Source organism: Pipistrellus kuhlii, unplaced genomic scaffold, assembly GCF_014108245.1.
Source record: "Pipistrellus kuhlii isolate mPipKuh1 unplaced genomic scaffold, mPipKuh1.p scaffold_m20_p_25, whole genome shotgun sequence".
Taxonomy (NCBI): Eukaryota; Metazoa; Chordata; class Mammalia; order Chiroptera; family Vespertilionidae; genus Pipistrellus; species Pipistrellus kuhlii.
Window position 1 is genome coordinate 8584775 of NW_023425524.1, and position 16180 is coordinate 8600954.

General features: G+C 50.0%; 1 protein-coding gene across 2 annotated transcripts in view; it reads left to right on the forward strand.

The window, feature by feature from the left end:
• KIF26B (kinesin family member 26B) overlaps nt 1-16180 on the forward strand; it is a 286996-nt gene that overhangs the window by 193928 nt on the left and 76888 nt on the right. The gene's annotated exons all lie outside the window — the stretch shown is intronic.

Genomic DNA, 16180 nt, shown 5'->3' on the forward strand with positions numbered 1-16180 from the left:
AGCGAATTTCTTTTTGAGAAACGTGAGAAGATAATGTAGTAGAGAGTACGGGAGAGAAGTTAGGAGGGGCCGGGTTTCATGAGCTTTCCTCTTGGACTGGCTCGCAGGGAACTCCCAGGGAGGATCTGCAAGCGTCCCCCGGGTTTGACTGGAGCAGGAAGGAAAGGAAGCAGGTCTTGACCGTCGTTGCTAGAATCTGGCTTTTCCCGAATGGCTAAACCACTCCCCCTCCTTGTAGAGTCAAAGGTGGCTCTCAGGTGTGCTGCCTGGACGGAATCGGGCAGGAAGTCAGCCTGTGGCGTTCGGGGGAGGTTCTCTCTGCTGACGTAGAGGAGACCTTTGGAAAACCATGTTTTTCATGTTCAATGTCGATGACGCTTCTCTCCCTGGCAGCACACATATAATATCGATATGAATTGAGCTGGTATCTCTCCATGGCAGCTCTTGAGACGGGACACTTCCCCATTGTGGCACCTCGCGTCCGGTCAGCCCCGGGGGGCAGGCACCGCGATGTGAAAGCCCCTCTACGCCAGGCACGGGGTTTCCCACTCCACTTGTACAAGGGCTTCCTGGGAGCACTTAACCCCCCCAGGAGACAGGGGAAGGGGAAAAAAATGCACCAAGTAACTTGGAGGCCAAATTCAGGAGAAAGGAACGGCATTGAAAAGGTTAGAAATACAAATGAAAGATTATGATTTGCCTTTTCTTTTGAAGCTTGCAGGGAGGTTAGTTTTGCACAGAAAGAGTAACTTAACGCCCTCTTGACCGGAAAACAGTCTTTTAAAGGCTACTTGAACGGGCATATAGGTAAGGACATCAACACAGATTGTGAATTTTTTTTTTTTTTTTTTTTTTTTTTTAACGACCAGTTGCAACTTTTCCTTTGAGCGTCTGTGCGAATGCGAATGCCTGTGCTGAACGCCGGCTTGGGCGTGAGAGTGGCTGCTGACAAGGGCACTGCCAAGGGCTTCTCCGGGGCACCTTGGCCTTGCCTCTCCTGCACATCTCACCCCAGGCAGGGCTCGGCCCCTCCTTGCCCCCTCCTCCCCGCCCCCACCCTTCCCTCTGAGTCTTGGAAGCTCATGGAAGCCGCCTCTGAGGACTCTGCAGCCCTGCCCGGCTGCACAGAGCCCACGCTGTGCCCCAAGTGCATGCTGCCAAACCGGGCACCGAGCCCGCTCAGCGGTTCCTGCCTAGGAGACCCACCCCGAGATCCTGGCTGACCCACCGGACCCCAGTGCTCCTCACCTGACTGGTTGGCACTCGGACATCACCAGGGGCCAGCCGTGAACCCGAGCACCTAAGGGGCCCCATGCGAAACCAAACTGAACCCCCAAACGCTTCCAGATCCCTGCAGGCCAGCGACCCCCGGGGCCACGCCTTTAAAAATCTGTCCTTTGTTACCGGGGGAATCTGAGACAGGAGACACACGTGGGCAGCATCACATGGATCTGTGCATGAGGTGGTTGTATCAATGGGGAAATGCTTTCTTTTCTTTCTTTTTTTCTTTCTTTTTTTTATTTTTTATTAAGGTATCGATATTATATGTGTACATATCTTATCATTGCCCCCCGCTCCCCCACCACTCCCATACATGCCCTCCCTCCCCAGAGTTTTACATCTATTGGTTAGGCTTATATGCATGCATACAAGTCCTTCGGTTGATCTCTTATCTCCCCCATATCTCCCTACCCTCCTCGCTGTAATTTGACAGTCTGTTTGTTGCTTTACTGTCTCTGTATCTATCTTTTGTTCATCAGTTTATAATGTTCTTTATTATCCATACATGAGTGAGATCATGTTGTGTTTTTCTTTCATTGACTGGCTTATTTCACTCAGCATAATGTTCTCCAATTCCATCCAGGTTGCTGCAAATGATAAGAATTCCTTCTTTTTTATGGCAGCGTAGTATTCCATTGGGTAGATGTGCCATCGTTTTTTGATCCACTCATCTGCTGACGGGCACCTAGGCTGTCTCCAAATCTTAGTTATGGTGAATTGTGCTGCTATGAACATAGGGGTGCATATATCCTTTTTGATTGGTGTTTCCAGTGTCTTAGGATATTCCTAGAAGTGTGGGATTACTGGGTCAAATGGAGAACAGTATGAGAAATGCTTTCGATAGCTCGCTGTTTTGTTTTGACTTCTGGTTGGACACAGGCTCTGCGGGACATAGGCATCGGGAAGAGGGGGGCTGGATGGGAGTGAGAAGGTGAAGCAGTGCATGCTGGGACGCGGGAAAGGACTCACGAACACAGTCACATGGAGGAGGAGTCATTTTCTCACCTCCCACACACAGTCCAGGATGTGGTTCCGTTGGCCCAAGCAGGTGCTGAGGCAGGTCTCCTGGCCGTGCCGGGACAGAGATGCTCGCGCCCATGTGGAAGTTTGAGCAGAGGGGGCAGCTTTCCCTGGAAAGATAAGAAAGCCAAGGAGAGCCGACACCGGTGTGGCTCAGTGGATAGAGCGTCGGGCTGCTGACTCAAGGGTTCCAGGTTCGATTCCGATCAGGGGCATGTACCTTGGTTGCGGGCACATCCCCAGTAGGAGGTGTGCAGGAGGCAGCTGGTCGGTGTTTCTCTCTCATCGATGTTTCTGACTCTTTGTCCTTCTCCCTTCCTCTCTGTAAATAATCAATAAGTTATATTTTAAAAAAAGAAAGAAAGAAAGAAGAAGAAAGAAAGGGTAGGAATCACAGCCCAGGTGTTTTAGTCCCAGCTCTGTTGGCAGCCACTTGCGTGACCTCAGGACAATGGCCACCCTTCCCTGGCCCCAGACATGGGAACCCGTCCCTTCCCCTAAAGGGGCTGCTCCATCAGGATTCATGCTGGATCCTCAGCTCGGCCTGGTCTCCTTCCCGCCTGCTCTTGGCTGATTCCTTCCTTCTCTTCTTCTATGTGACGGTCCCAGGTCCTTTGCAGTTCTGGGACCACTGCCTTTCATTTCAGTCCCCCTCACCTCCAGCATCAACGTGCCTGTCCGCCTCTCTCACTAGGCTGCAGTCCCCTTGGCCGTGACCCCTCTGTCTTGAAGCTCTGCATTTGGTATCAAGACCAGGCCCTGGCCCTGGCTAGTTTGGCACAGTGGGTAGAGCATCGACCCACGGACTGAAGGGTCCCAGGTTCAATTCCCGGTCAAGAGCACTTAGCCTGGTTGTGGGCTTGATCTCCAGGAGGGGGTGTGCAGGAGGCAGCCGATCAGTGATTCTCTCTCATCATTGATGTTTCTCTCTCTCTCTCTCTCTCTCTCCCTCTCTGATTCTCTCTGAAATCAATAAAACTATATTTTGAAGAAATGAAAAATGAATGAAAGCAACGAGCAGTGGGGAGAGAGGAGGTGCTGGGTCTTCACACACATGCGGCCCCCTTTCTGGGCTTCCCGGTGGAGGCGGCCCCTCGGGGGGAGAGCGGGGACCTCGCGCCCGAGCAGCCGGGGCTGGGTTCGAGCGTAGACTCGGGCCTTTCCTGGCTTCTCCCGCCTTCGCTCTGGAGCGAAGCTGGAATCCGGTTCTGGTGAACCAGGCTCTGCTTGGCGTTCGGTCTGTTTTTCCTTCAGAAAATGTCCTTTGTGTGTGGGGGGCGGGGAGGGAGGTGTGTTTCACAGCAATAGTCATTTCCAGCCGAAACCGGTTTGGCTCAGAGGATAGAGCATCGGCCTGCAGACTGAAACGTCCCGGGTTCGATTCCCGTCAAGGGCATGCACCTTGGTTGCAGGCACATCCCCAGTAGGGGGTGTACAAGAGGCAGATGATCAATGTCTCTCTCTCATCGATGTTTCTAGCTCTCTATCCCTCTCTCTTCCTCTCTATAAAAAAATCAATAAAAATATATTTATTAAAAAAAAAATAGTCATTCCCACGGCCGGTCTGATGCTGTGTCCCCATTGGCCCATGGGTGACCGCATCACGGAAACTGGCCACATGGGCCTCTACTGTTCACCCTCCGGGCCCCTCCCCGGCTCCTTCCTCACCCTCCTCGGACCCTCGATGTCTCCACAAACGAGCCTCCTGCTGCACGGTGGGGGCGGGGGGTGGGTAAGGGTCATGAGCCCACAGGCCTGCCCACCCCTCCCCCATTGGTCGCTCCGAGGGGAGGGGTGGTGAGATCGGAGCTGTCACTCATCACCCTGGGAGCTCCTCGCTGGGTAACGAGCTAACCGACAGCCCGAGCTGTGGTTCCCACATTCTTGTCGGTGGAGCACAACGTCCCCGATGCCAGCCTGTCCCTGGGCGCTGGGGCCTGAGCCGGAGTGAGTGGGGAGGGCGGGCTGGTCGCTCTGACGTGCTGGCTGCTCTCCAGGCCGCGTTCCTCGCCCTCACCCCCGGCAGGGCTGTCTCTCCTGGCATTTCGATTCCTCCACGTAGGCCATGTTTTTACAGGATGGCACCGGGATGGGAAAGGAGTTGAATCTATGAATGACGACGGGGAAAGTAGCTGCTAGCATTTCGCTTGCGGCCAGAGTGCCGAGATCTGTACACATTTCAACCTCCGTTGTGTTATGTTTAAAACTCTATCAGGAGCTTAATGAGAGTCATCTCAGTGGTTTGCTGTACATCTAAGGCCTGCAGGTGGGAGTTAGGGCAGGAAGCAGATATATGGGACACAAACGTTTAAAGCTCCGTCTAAAAGGACGAATAGGAAGGTGGCTGGGAGGGAGAATGGCCTAGTCCCGGGGTCGGCAAACTGCGTCTCGCAAGCCACGTGTGGCTCTTTGACCCCTTGAGGGTGGCTCTTCCACAAAATACCACGGCCTGGGCGAGTCTAAGTTGAAGAAGCGGCGTTAGAAGAAGTTGAAGTTTAAAATTTTGGCTTTCAAGAGAAATTTTAATCGTTGTCCTGTTGATATTTGGCTCTGCTGACTCGTGAGTTGGCCAGCCACTGACTGCCCTAGGGGAGCTGGCACGAGTCTCTGATTATGCAGAGAAGCAAGCACGTGTAGGGCATCATGCAATTACATGCCTATTGCATGCACATTAAAACAAAATGCTTCTCCAGATTCTCAAAGTAGGCAATGGTTAGTAGAATAGGATGGTATGATGATGATGATCCATTGTTATCAGATAAGAGTCAACGTTATGTCACATTTTCACGCTGATTAGAAACGGTGCCAAAACCGGTGTGGCTCAGTGGATAGAGCATCGGCCTGTGGACTGAAAGGTCCCAGGTTGGATTCTGGTCAAGGGCATGTATCTTGGTTGCAGGCACATCCCCAGTAGGGGGAATGCAAGAGGCAGCTGATCGATGTTTCTCTCTCATCAATGTTTCTAGCTCTCTATCCCTCTCTCTTCCTCTCTGTAAAAACTCAATAAAATATATATTTTTTAAATTAAAAAAAAGAAAAGAAAAGAAATGGTGGCTCCTGGGTCAGGCACGGGGAAGGATGTAGGAAAGGACCCCCGCCTGGTTGAGACCCTTGGTTCTGTGACTAAATGGGTGGGTGTCTTATTCTACTCTTATTCACTCGTCTTTACTGAATATCCATTCCTACACATCACTGCAGGAAGGGAGAGATCAGACTATCGAGTCTTCAGAACTTGATTTCCCTTGAAAGTTCAGAAGGAATCGGAAAGTGTCTGCGGTAAAAGCACAGGACTGAGTAATTCACTCTTTTTTCAGTTGTCATGAGTATCTGCCTCCTCGTCAGCATTCTGTGAGCCGGTTACCTTGTTAAGGCTCGCACCCCAAGTTCACGATCATGGGCAAAAGTACTGAGGAGCCTTCTAACGCACCAGGGAGGGTGAAATCAATGTTTTGGATTCTTTTACTAGTAAATCACAGCGTCCGGTTGCTTAGAAAAGCTATAGCATTGTAGAGCTGGGGGTGGGGGTGGGGAGGTCATATTTCAATGACTGTTTCACATCTTTGGAGAAGGGCATTCTGGGTGTGGGGACTGCAGACGGCTGAGCTGAGCTGAGCTGAGCTGGTGGGAACTCCACACTCCGACTCACTCCTCGGATCCCGCTGGGCACCCAAGCCTTTTCATTCCACAAACGTTCTTACAGACCTGACAACGCACAGACTGAGTATTTAAGTGAGATATGCCGAGCCCTCCGGGAGCTCACAGACATACGGTAATGGATGTACATGGAAAGTTATTTTTGAAATAGAAAATCGTTTCCAAGCAAAATGGATGACTGTGCCTGATACCTGTATTTGTTTTAGGTGAGACATTTTGAGTCTCCAACAAAGAGAAAAAAAATTTGGCGAAATTAAATGTTTTGACTTAACTCCCGTTTTGATTCTGGGGGGGAAGCAGAGCAGAGCTACATAGCGTTGTTGAATTGTCATGCTAGTAAGAACGTGTTGTCCACACACAAGGACATCCTTGATTTAATTACCTTGAAAATGTCATTTTGAAAAAATATTTTTTAAAAATTGAGGATTCAGCCCTAACCGGTTTGGCTCAGTGGATAGAGCGTTGGCCTGTGGGCTGAAGGGTCCCAGGTTCGATTCCGGTCAAGGGCATGTACCTTGGTGGTGGGCACATCCCCAGTAGGGGGTGTGCAGGAGGCAGCTGATCCATGTTTCTCTCCCATCGATGTTTCTGATTCTCTATCCCTCTCCCTCGCCATTCTTCTCTGTAAAAAAAAAAAAATCAGTAAAACATGTATTTTACAAACAATATTGAGGACTCATCAGGGAATAACGCATGTGAGCAGCACCTGAAGGCGGGTCTCCCCTCCCACCTGCCCCAGGAGGAGAGAGGAACAGCCCTCCCTGCTGGCCTGGCAGCACATGGTCTCTCCCTTGAAGGTCAGGAGCGGAAAAAAGGAACGTCTAATCACATTGACTTTTGGAATTAACCTTATAAAGCAGAAACCCACAGCCTTTGCCTCATGAGAACCCGGGGAGGATGCGGCTTCATTAGGCAACTTCAAAACATGCCTCCTGGAAGGCTCGGCAGAGCGAGCGCTGGAGGCAGACGCACAGCGACATGGACAGATAATGACGACGGGGATGGTAATTATATTTGTTTTACGAGCGGAGCCTGCAGAGCCCCATGCCACACAGTCTTCCGCGGAGTGGCATCACTTAAGAAGCCAGTGGACTTTAAAAACAAACGGGAACATCTGCGTATTCACTCGCTCGCTCTGCAAGTGTTTACTGAGCACCTACTGTGCACCAGGCACCGTTCACAACGAAAGCCCTCCACCGGCCGGTGTGAGTGAGCATCGGCTCTGACCGCCGCCTTCCCTGCGGGGGTGCTGTGGGGTGAGTGGGTGTGGGCAGGGACGAGGGACATGGGTGGGCCTGGGAACCCTCAGGAGACTAGACTGTGCCACGCCCTTTCAAAAGCAACGCACAGTCTGACTTTATTTATTTATTTAGTTTTTATTTTTTAAAAGTAAGTGTGTGTGTTTGTTTGTTTTTTAATATATTTTATTGATTTTTTTACAGAGAGAAAGAGAGGGATAGAGAGCTAGAAACATTGATGACAGAGAAACAGTGATCAGCTGCCTCCTGCACACCCTCCACTGGGGATGTGTCCGCAACCTAGGTACATGCCCTTGACCGGAATCGAACCTGGGACATTTCAGTCTGCAGGCCAATGCTCTATCCACTGAGCCACACCGGTTTTGGTGGCTGTTGTCGTTTTTACCTTTGGCAATCTAAGGGCAAAGAGGTCAGTGCCCCTGACTACATAGCTTTAAAAATCCTTGCGGCACACTGGTTAGAACTCACGGACCTAGACCAATGTTTCCAGACTCCTATTGGGGAGCGGGTGAGGGTCTCAGGGCTGGCCCTTCAGGAAGACGAGCAGCCACCAGAGTTTCTTGTTCTGTGTCAGTGGCTCCTCCGACCACCCCTGCTTACTCCGTCAGTCCTGGCTGTGGACGGGCGGTGCTGGGAACACAGTCGTGGGGAAGGCGGACCCGGCTCCTGACTTTGTGGGGCTCACAAGGCTGTGAGGCAGACAATCCACCGGGTCACTGCATTGACCAGTTAAAGGTCACAGTGAGCTCATTCACTCTAAGCCAATGGACATGCTTCATCCTGTTGGTTGTCTGGGTCTTAGTCTCACTTAACACTGTCGCCCACTCACCCCATCTTGCCCCTTGCTCTCTGGCGCCCCCTGTCAGTCTCCTTGGCGTCCTTCTCTGGTTCTTTCCCCTGGAGATGCTGAGGGGTCACTTCCTGTGACGCGTCTGCTCTGGTCCTCCGGGCCATGGCACCCGCCTCGGAGCCTCAGTGGCCATGTTCGTGCTGAAGGCTCTCCAGTCTGCACACCCACCCAGACAGGCGATCCTTACCTGCAAACGCTCAAACCAAGATTTGTGTCTTTAGAAGAAGTGGGTGTCTCTGTGGAGTCAGAGGCGTTCTACAAAAAGTGAACAATCCGTTCTATTTCGGACCCATTTCTTGGTAATGAGGAGGCACTTCTGTGCACCTTCAAGTGCAACATCGACTGAGTCTTTGCTCTGGTTGTTGCTAGTGATTTGTTTGACAGAATAGGAGGAAAGCACAGAAATTTGGGGATGAAGTGTAGCCCCGCTCAATGGAACATCATTCGTAACGACAAAACGTCTGGCATTTTCATAGAAATTAGTGCGAAATAAGGTTTAATTTATAAAAACTCAAATCACAAGCCATTTGTAGAAGCATATCCGCTGTGTGCGTGTGAGGAACCACATGAGGAGAAGGCCGTGGATTGGGTTTGACTGATCATGTGATGTGAATTGCAATGGATTGGGTTTGATTGATTATGTGACGTGAAAGGCAACTGATTGGGTTTGATTGATTATGTGACAGCATAGCCGGTTGGCACCCTCACCAGGGGGCAGGACTTCCTTCTCACTTCCAATCTGTTCCAAGGAGCCCTGCTGGTACATATAAATGTTATCTTCCTTATAACAATATTATTTTCTTTATCATAATATCAGACCTGGGAATTTTTTTTAATAAAATTTAAAAATATATATATTGTTATTGATTTCAGAAAGGAAGGAGAGGGAGAGAGAGAGAGAGAGAAACATCAGTGATGAGAGAGAATCATTGACCGGCTGCCTCCTGGGGATCGAGCCCGAAACCCCATCATGTGCTCTGACTGGGAATTGAACCGTGACCTCCTGGTTCATAGGTCAACGCTCAACCACTGAGCCATGCCAGTCGGGCCAGATCTGGGAATTTTATTCTTAGCCAAGGGTTCAGAGTCAGAGAACTAGTTATCAGTACCAATGTGTTAGTCAAGTTGAGACAGTACCCTAAACCCACATGGCTACTTACAATACTGTGACCATGCTCGCCATTCTGTGACTATGGGTCTCATTTAACTCAGGATCCTAACAAGTCCGAGTAGCCATAGCATAAAATTCCATTTCACTTACTGTAGATCCCAACTACTGAGCATAACACGCCGCTGGAAGAAATGGCAGCGAAGCGTGCGGTGCCATGGGCTCCCGCCTCCGAACGGAGTTAGCCAGGAAGGCGGAACCGTCTCCACGCGATTTGGATAAATCTCTCTGTTGCCTACAGTTTCTCTCAGAATAATTAGCTTTCCGTAGAGCTGTGTTTCATCGCTTCAAACACACTTATTAACTCCAAGACAAAGGAGTAACCGCGAAGGATGTAATAAAGACACTAGTTGAGAGAGATGAATTACTTGAGGGGAATGCACTGAGTTATCTGCTTATTTTTAATTTGCTTATTCTCCCTGCCTTCTCCCTCCCTCCCCAGATACCTACACACACACACACACACACACACACACACACACACACTCACACATACTCACTCATACTCATGCACAGCCCCAAGCAGCTTAGCCATAGCATTAGAGAGAAAATAATTGTAAGAGCCAAAATTGGTTTGGTTCAGTGGATAGAGCGTCAGTCTGCAGACTGAAAGGTCTCCCAGGTTCAATTTCGGTCAAGGGCATGTACCTTTGTTGCGGGCACATCCCCAGTAAGGGGTGTGCAGGAAGCAACTGGTCGATGTTTCCCTCTCTTCGACGTTTCTCTCTATCCCTCTCCCTTCCTCTCTGTGGAAAATGAATAAAATATATTTTAAAAAATAATTGTAAGGGAATAGGAAGGGCGGAGAGAGTCCATTCTTCATGCCCAAGTTCATGCCCTGTCACTGGTGGCTGTCCCCGTCCCATGTGACTTCACAGCGTAACCGCCCTGCACCTGCAGAAACAGGCAACTAAGCAGGTCGGTTCAACAAAAAGGACATTTCAGGTCCTTGTTAGCAAAAGGAGTTGGCCCCGGAATCTCCACCGGCCCCTTCCTATGGGTTCTACTTCCTTGCACAAGTTGTTTTGCCAGAGTAATCAGTCGCAGATCTAGACCGCCTGCTTCCTGGAGACCACTTCTCCACTGAAAACAGGAGCTGCCTTCTCTCTCTGCTTCGGGGCCTCTGAACCTGACCGTGAGCATGTCCTTCGCCATGGGGCACATTGGCCATGGTTTCCCGCCGTCTGTGCGGGCCCCATCCCAGGGCACCTGGCAGGGCAGAGGGAGGGAGAGGAGCTGTGAGCTCCTGCCTCTACCGCAGTGACGGTCCCTGCAATGCAGAGACCCCTGCAAAGCGCTGTTCGTTCGTTCTTTCTTTCTTTCTTTCTTTCTTTCTTTCTTTCTTTCTTTCTTTCTTTTTCTTTCTTTCTTTTTCTTTTTTTAAAATATATTTTATTGATTTTTTACAGAGAAGAAGGAAGAGGGATAGAGAGCTAGAAATATAGATGAGAGAAAAACATTGATCAGCCGCCTCCTGCACACCCCCTACTGGGGATGTGCCCGCAACCAAGGAACATGCCCTTGACCGGAATCGAACCTGGGACCTTTCAGTCCACAGGCGAACTCTCTATCCACTGAGCCAAACCGGCTGTGGCAAAGTGCTGTTCTTTGAAACAGCTTCATTATTTCTTTGGATTCCCCATTGTAGTAGGTAATTTGTTCAACAAGAAGAGAGTTTGATAGGAAAGGGCGAAGAAGAAAAAAAAAAACTTCCTTTAGCACGTGATACCGGCAGCTTCGTTCAGTTTTAATTAACCAGGAAGCCCCCAGACCCCGGAGCCCTCCGCCCCGCACCGACGGTTAATTAGCGTGGCTCTGGCAGAGCTGCGGGCATTACCCAGGGCGGCCAAGCGCCGGGCGCTGTCTCCCTGCCCGCGCCGTCCACCCCACGCTCCGCACCGCGGCGGCCACGTCCTGCCTCAGGCCACAGCTCCTCCCAAAGTGCAGGGTTTTCCGACGTTTCCAATGGTCAACAGAGGAGAGGAGTGAGAATAAAACGCCGCTTCTCATAAAAGACATGAAAAGTGAACGCAGGCTGAAACCGGTTTGGCTCAGTGGATAGAGCATCTGCCTGCAGACTGAAGGGTCCCAGGTTCGATTTCGGTCAAGGGCATGTACCTTGGTTGCAGGCACATCCCCAGTGGGGGGTGTGCAGGAGGCAGCTGATCCATGATTCTCTCTCATCAATGTTTCTAGCTCTCTATCCCTGTCTTTTCCTCTCTGTAGAAAATCAATACAATATATAAAAAAAAAAAAAAAAGTGAACAACGCAATTGCTTTCCAGTTTCCAATGCTTTTCAAGATGGTTTTCTACCAAAGAGCTAAGGAAGATAAATGTTAAGGAAAATGGCCAAAACCGGTTTGGCTCAATGGATAGAGCGTTGGCTTGGGGACTGAAGGGTCCCGGGTTCGATTCTGGTCAGGGGCATGTACCTTGGTTGCGGGCATATCCCCAGTAGGGGGTGTGCAAGAGGCAGCTGATCGATGACTCTCTCTCATCGATGTTTCTAACTATCTCTATCCCTTCCTCTCTGTACAAATATCAATAATATATATATATATATATTTTTTTAAATGTTAAGGAAAATGCCTAAGCAATGCATGGTCACCCTTGGCCTTCAAATGGGCCATCTGTTCATGATAGGTCATGCAGCTCCTTTTATTACATTACATTAGCATATATATATATATATATATATATATGAGTGATTTAACTAGGAACTACTGGAGTTAGCATCTAAAAGGCAGCATGGTGTAATGAAAAGGACATTAGATTCATTAGATTCTTGAAATCGAATTAGCTAGAATATGCTTATTCCTTGAAGGAATCTTAATCTCACTTGGATCACCCTTGAACTCCAGAGGTTTACAGATACATAGACTATGGACAGTGGCTTCTCAGCAGGAAAATCAGGCCCCTCTGGCCCACGGGAAATGAGCTTTGATGGTGTAGGATGGTCTCTCTCTCCATCTCCGTTTACGGGCAGCTGAGCTAGCTGTGCTGTGGTTACAGGGTTTCGTCAGTTCCATTTCATAAGTCTGGACTATTCTCACGTGCTCATGTTTATCAGAGATGCCAGTGATGGCAATGAACTCACATCGCACATGTCTGGTCTGGGATGGATTTTTAAACACATGTTCACCTTAACTTAGGTTTGGCGTCGTAGCCGCTCACAGTTATGTTCATTTTGTTGTTGTTGTTAATCCTCACCCGAGGATATTTTCCCGTTGATTATTAGAGAGCATGGAAGGGAGGGGGAGAGACGGAGAGAGAGAAACATCGATGTGAGAGAGATACATCCACTGGTTGCCTCCTGCACGTGCCCCGACCAGGCATTAACCTCCAATTGAGGGACTGTTGTGGGGTCAAACCCTGGGTTCAAAATAAGACCACCGGAGGCTGAAGATTGTTTAAAAAAAGCAGGCAAGGATTTATTGAAAAACTGGCCAGGACAGCCGCGGGAGCACCACACACAGGTGGGCCCCACAGGACGGCACTGATTCAGGTGTAAACAATCCCTTTTAAAGCTTCAAACCACAGGAATTTCCCTTTGTCCTAAATTTTAAAGGCTGGGAACATTGGAATGTGGCCCTATCTTGCCCATAATACAAAAGCAGAACTCAGAGGTTAATCTCTAAAGGTTATCTATAGTTTCTACCCCTCAAGCTACTGAGTCAGTGGGAGTCAATCTCCTGTAACTACCCTATTGTTTAAGGAAGTAATCGAAGGTCAAAGTCAGATAGCAAGGTTAAAATTCGAACAGCAGTTTTTACCCAAGTATGATTGCTACCGAATTTCAGTATGTGCCCCAGGCTGGAATTGAACCCGGGGCCCTTCGGTCCGAGGGCCCATGCTCTAGCCATGGACCAAACCAGCGAGGCCTCTGTTAATGTCTGTGTTGAGCCCAGTTGGCCAGGGCATGGCTCTGGAGGAGGTTAAGCTGCCCAGTTTCCCTGGTACCAAGCAGGTGCGGCCGGGCAGACCAGCCCCGGCCATGAAGATCTGCAGATGGCGAGCATCTGGTCAGAGGGATGGATGGCTGGCCAGGCCAGTGAGCGCAGGAAATAGCCTTCATGCAAACAGGAAGGAAGCCAGCTGTGGGGGCCTGTTTCTCTGTTTTCTGCAACCCGCACAGAAATCGACAGGTTGCTGAGTGGAGGATCTGGGTTTAAGAAATTAAAGAATAAAAAAAGACCAAGCCACAGAAATAGATTCAAGCTGGGACCCAGGTGGGGAGCTGCCACTCTGATGGAGGGACAGTCACACCCACCACAGCCAACTCGGCGCATTTATTGATTTCCAGAGGGGGGTTAAGGTCAGAGGAGTTTTTGGTGTGCCCAGGTCCTATCCATTCCGCTCACTCCTGGGATTTAGCATATCCAGACCTGGGTGAGTCAAGGTCCTATTCCTTCCTCATTCCCAGCACCTGGATAAAGATAAGAAATCTGTACTGATCACCGTCTCCCACATTTTGGGGAAACGTGTTCCCAGGGCGTGGCTCTGCCTCCGCCTGGAGCTCAGCTGATGGTAATGAAAGGTCATCCCTGTGCATTCCCAGGGGGCCCTCCACAGCCAGTGGGTCTGTCCAGGCTGGAAGACCCAGACCAGGGCTGGGCCCTGGCTGCACAGCGGGGATAAGAGCAGGAGGATTTGGGGTACACCCAGTGCATGACCACCCGCACCAGGTCAGACAGCAGGTCAGGCTGTGCCCCTCCTGGCATTGCCTGGGCACCGTAGTCAGCACACTCCACGCAGAATGCCCTGCAGAGCCCCTCAGCCTGTGCGTTTCCTGTGCTCTTTCCTCCCTGAGGATTCAGTGCATTCTCATGGGTGTGTCCAGCGAGGGGGAGCGCGTCCCCCAGGACCCCACGGAGTAAGGGCGGGGGCCTCAGAGGAACACTGACTTGGCTGTAAGGACGAAGCCGATCTCCTCGGAGTCACAGGCTCAAGTGCACACCCTGGGGCGCCAAAGGCAGTGTCTGCGTGATGGTGTGTTCCCTTCCCCTTCCCAGCACGTGAAGGAGACTACGTGTGGGTTAGCGCAGCGGTCGGCAAACTCATCAGTCCACAGAGCCAAATATCAACAGGACAACGATTGAAATTTCTTTTGAGAGCCACATTTTTAAAAAATATATATTTTATTGATTTTTTCACAGAGAGGAAGGGAGGGGGACAGAGAGCTAGAAACATCGATGAGAGAGAATCATAGACCAGCTGCTTCCTGCACACCCCCTACCGGGAATGTGCCACCAACCAATGTACATGCCCTTGATCGGAATCGAACCTGGGACCTTTCAGTCTGCAGGCCGATGCTCTATCCACTGAGCCAAACCGGTTTCGGCAAGAGAGCCAAATTTTTTAAGCTTAAACTCTATAGGAGGTACATTGTTATTCACTTAATGAGGGCACTCCTAAGCTGGCCTTTGCTAGAATCTCAAGGGGCCCGAGAGCTGCAGTTTGCCGACCACTGGGTTAGTGCGTCTTTCAGTGACCTTGAACGAGTCGGGGTGCTCGCTCCTAACCCAAGAGAGAGGCTGATGCTCAAGCAAGTTGGGCATTGCTGAGGCCACCGCGTCTCAGAGATGGAATCTCCCTGCTTCGGGGGTGTCTCTAGGTCGTGGCCCGGAATGCAATGTCCTAGCAGCACGTGGGGCTGTCTCCCTGGCTTTGCCGAGCACACAGACACCGAGGACGGAAATGAGAAGGGCCACCCAGCCGCAGGCTGCCCACCGAGTGTGGCACCGTGTTGTCACGTTCTGGGTGAAATGAAGGTCACAAGAGCAGGGGTTCCCAACCTTTTCTTGGATCCCCGGACCCAGCCCCTTGCAGATGGCATCTCGGCTGCCAGGGAAGATGCTCTGTCAGGATCCCTGGGACATAGGAGCCACGAAGGTCAGACACCCTGTCTGGCGTTCTGCTGCCCATGGCCTGAGGGCCACAGAGTTGGGGACACAAAGTCCAAATCCCAGTGACCTCAGAGAAGCTGTGGCATCGAGGAGATGAGAGCATGCACACCGGCCAGCAGCTCAGGCTGCAGGCATGTCCCTTTGAGCTTCGGAGGCAAAGGGCCTCTGCCACTCCCAGAGTCACTGGTGTTTCTAAAACCCAGGAACAAAAAATCAGCTGATTTCTCAACAGAAACCATGCAGGCCAGAAGGGAGTGGCAAGAAATATTCAAAATGATGAACAACAAGAACCTACAACCAAGATTACTCTACCCAGCTAAGCTATCATTCAGCATGGAAGGTCAGATAAAGAGCTTCACAGACAAGAAAAAGTTAAAGGAGTTCATCAACACCAAACCAGGATTACATGTAAATGCTGAAGGGTATTCTTTAAGAAGAGGAAGGAGAAGAAAAAAGGTAAAGATAAAAATTATAAACAACAACAAAAATCAATACATACCTACCAACAAGTGAATCTAAAAATCAAGTGACTAAAAAATCTGAAGAGCAGAATGGACTGGAGAATATAATAGAATCAGGGACATAGAAAGGGGGTGGACTAACAATACTCATGGGGAAGGGGGTCTGAGGGGTGTAGGAAGAGACTGGACAAAAATCTTACACCTATGGATGAAGACAGTGGCAGGGGTAAGGGCATGGGGTGGGGTAGGGAATCAGGTGGAGGGGAACTATGGGGGGGGGAGAGGAATACTGTAATAATCTGAACAATAAAGATTTATTATTATTAAAACAAACAAACAAACAAAAAAAAACATGCGTTGGCCTGGCCTTCGGCACCAATGGCGAATTCTTCCATCCGACCCTTATAAAGGGCATTGGACAATGTTTTATTTTCATCCGAGAAGCCGGACTCGGCCAGCATTTCACAGGCACCAGGCTTTACACAGAGAAGGTTTGCCTTTGAATAGCTTTTGTTAAAAAAAAAAATAGTATCTGAATGGGCTCCCTTTTCTCCCATGATTCTCCCCTGGAGTCATATTT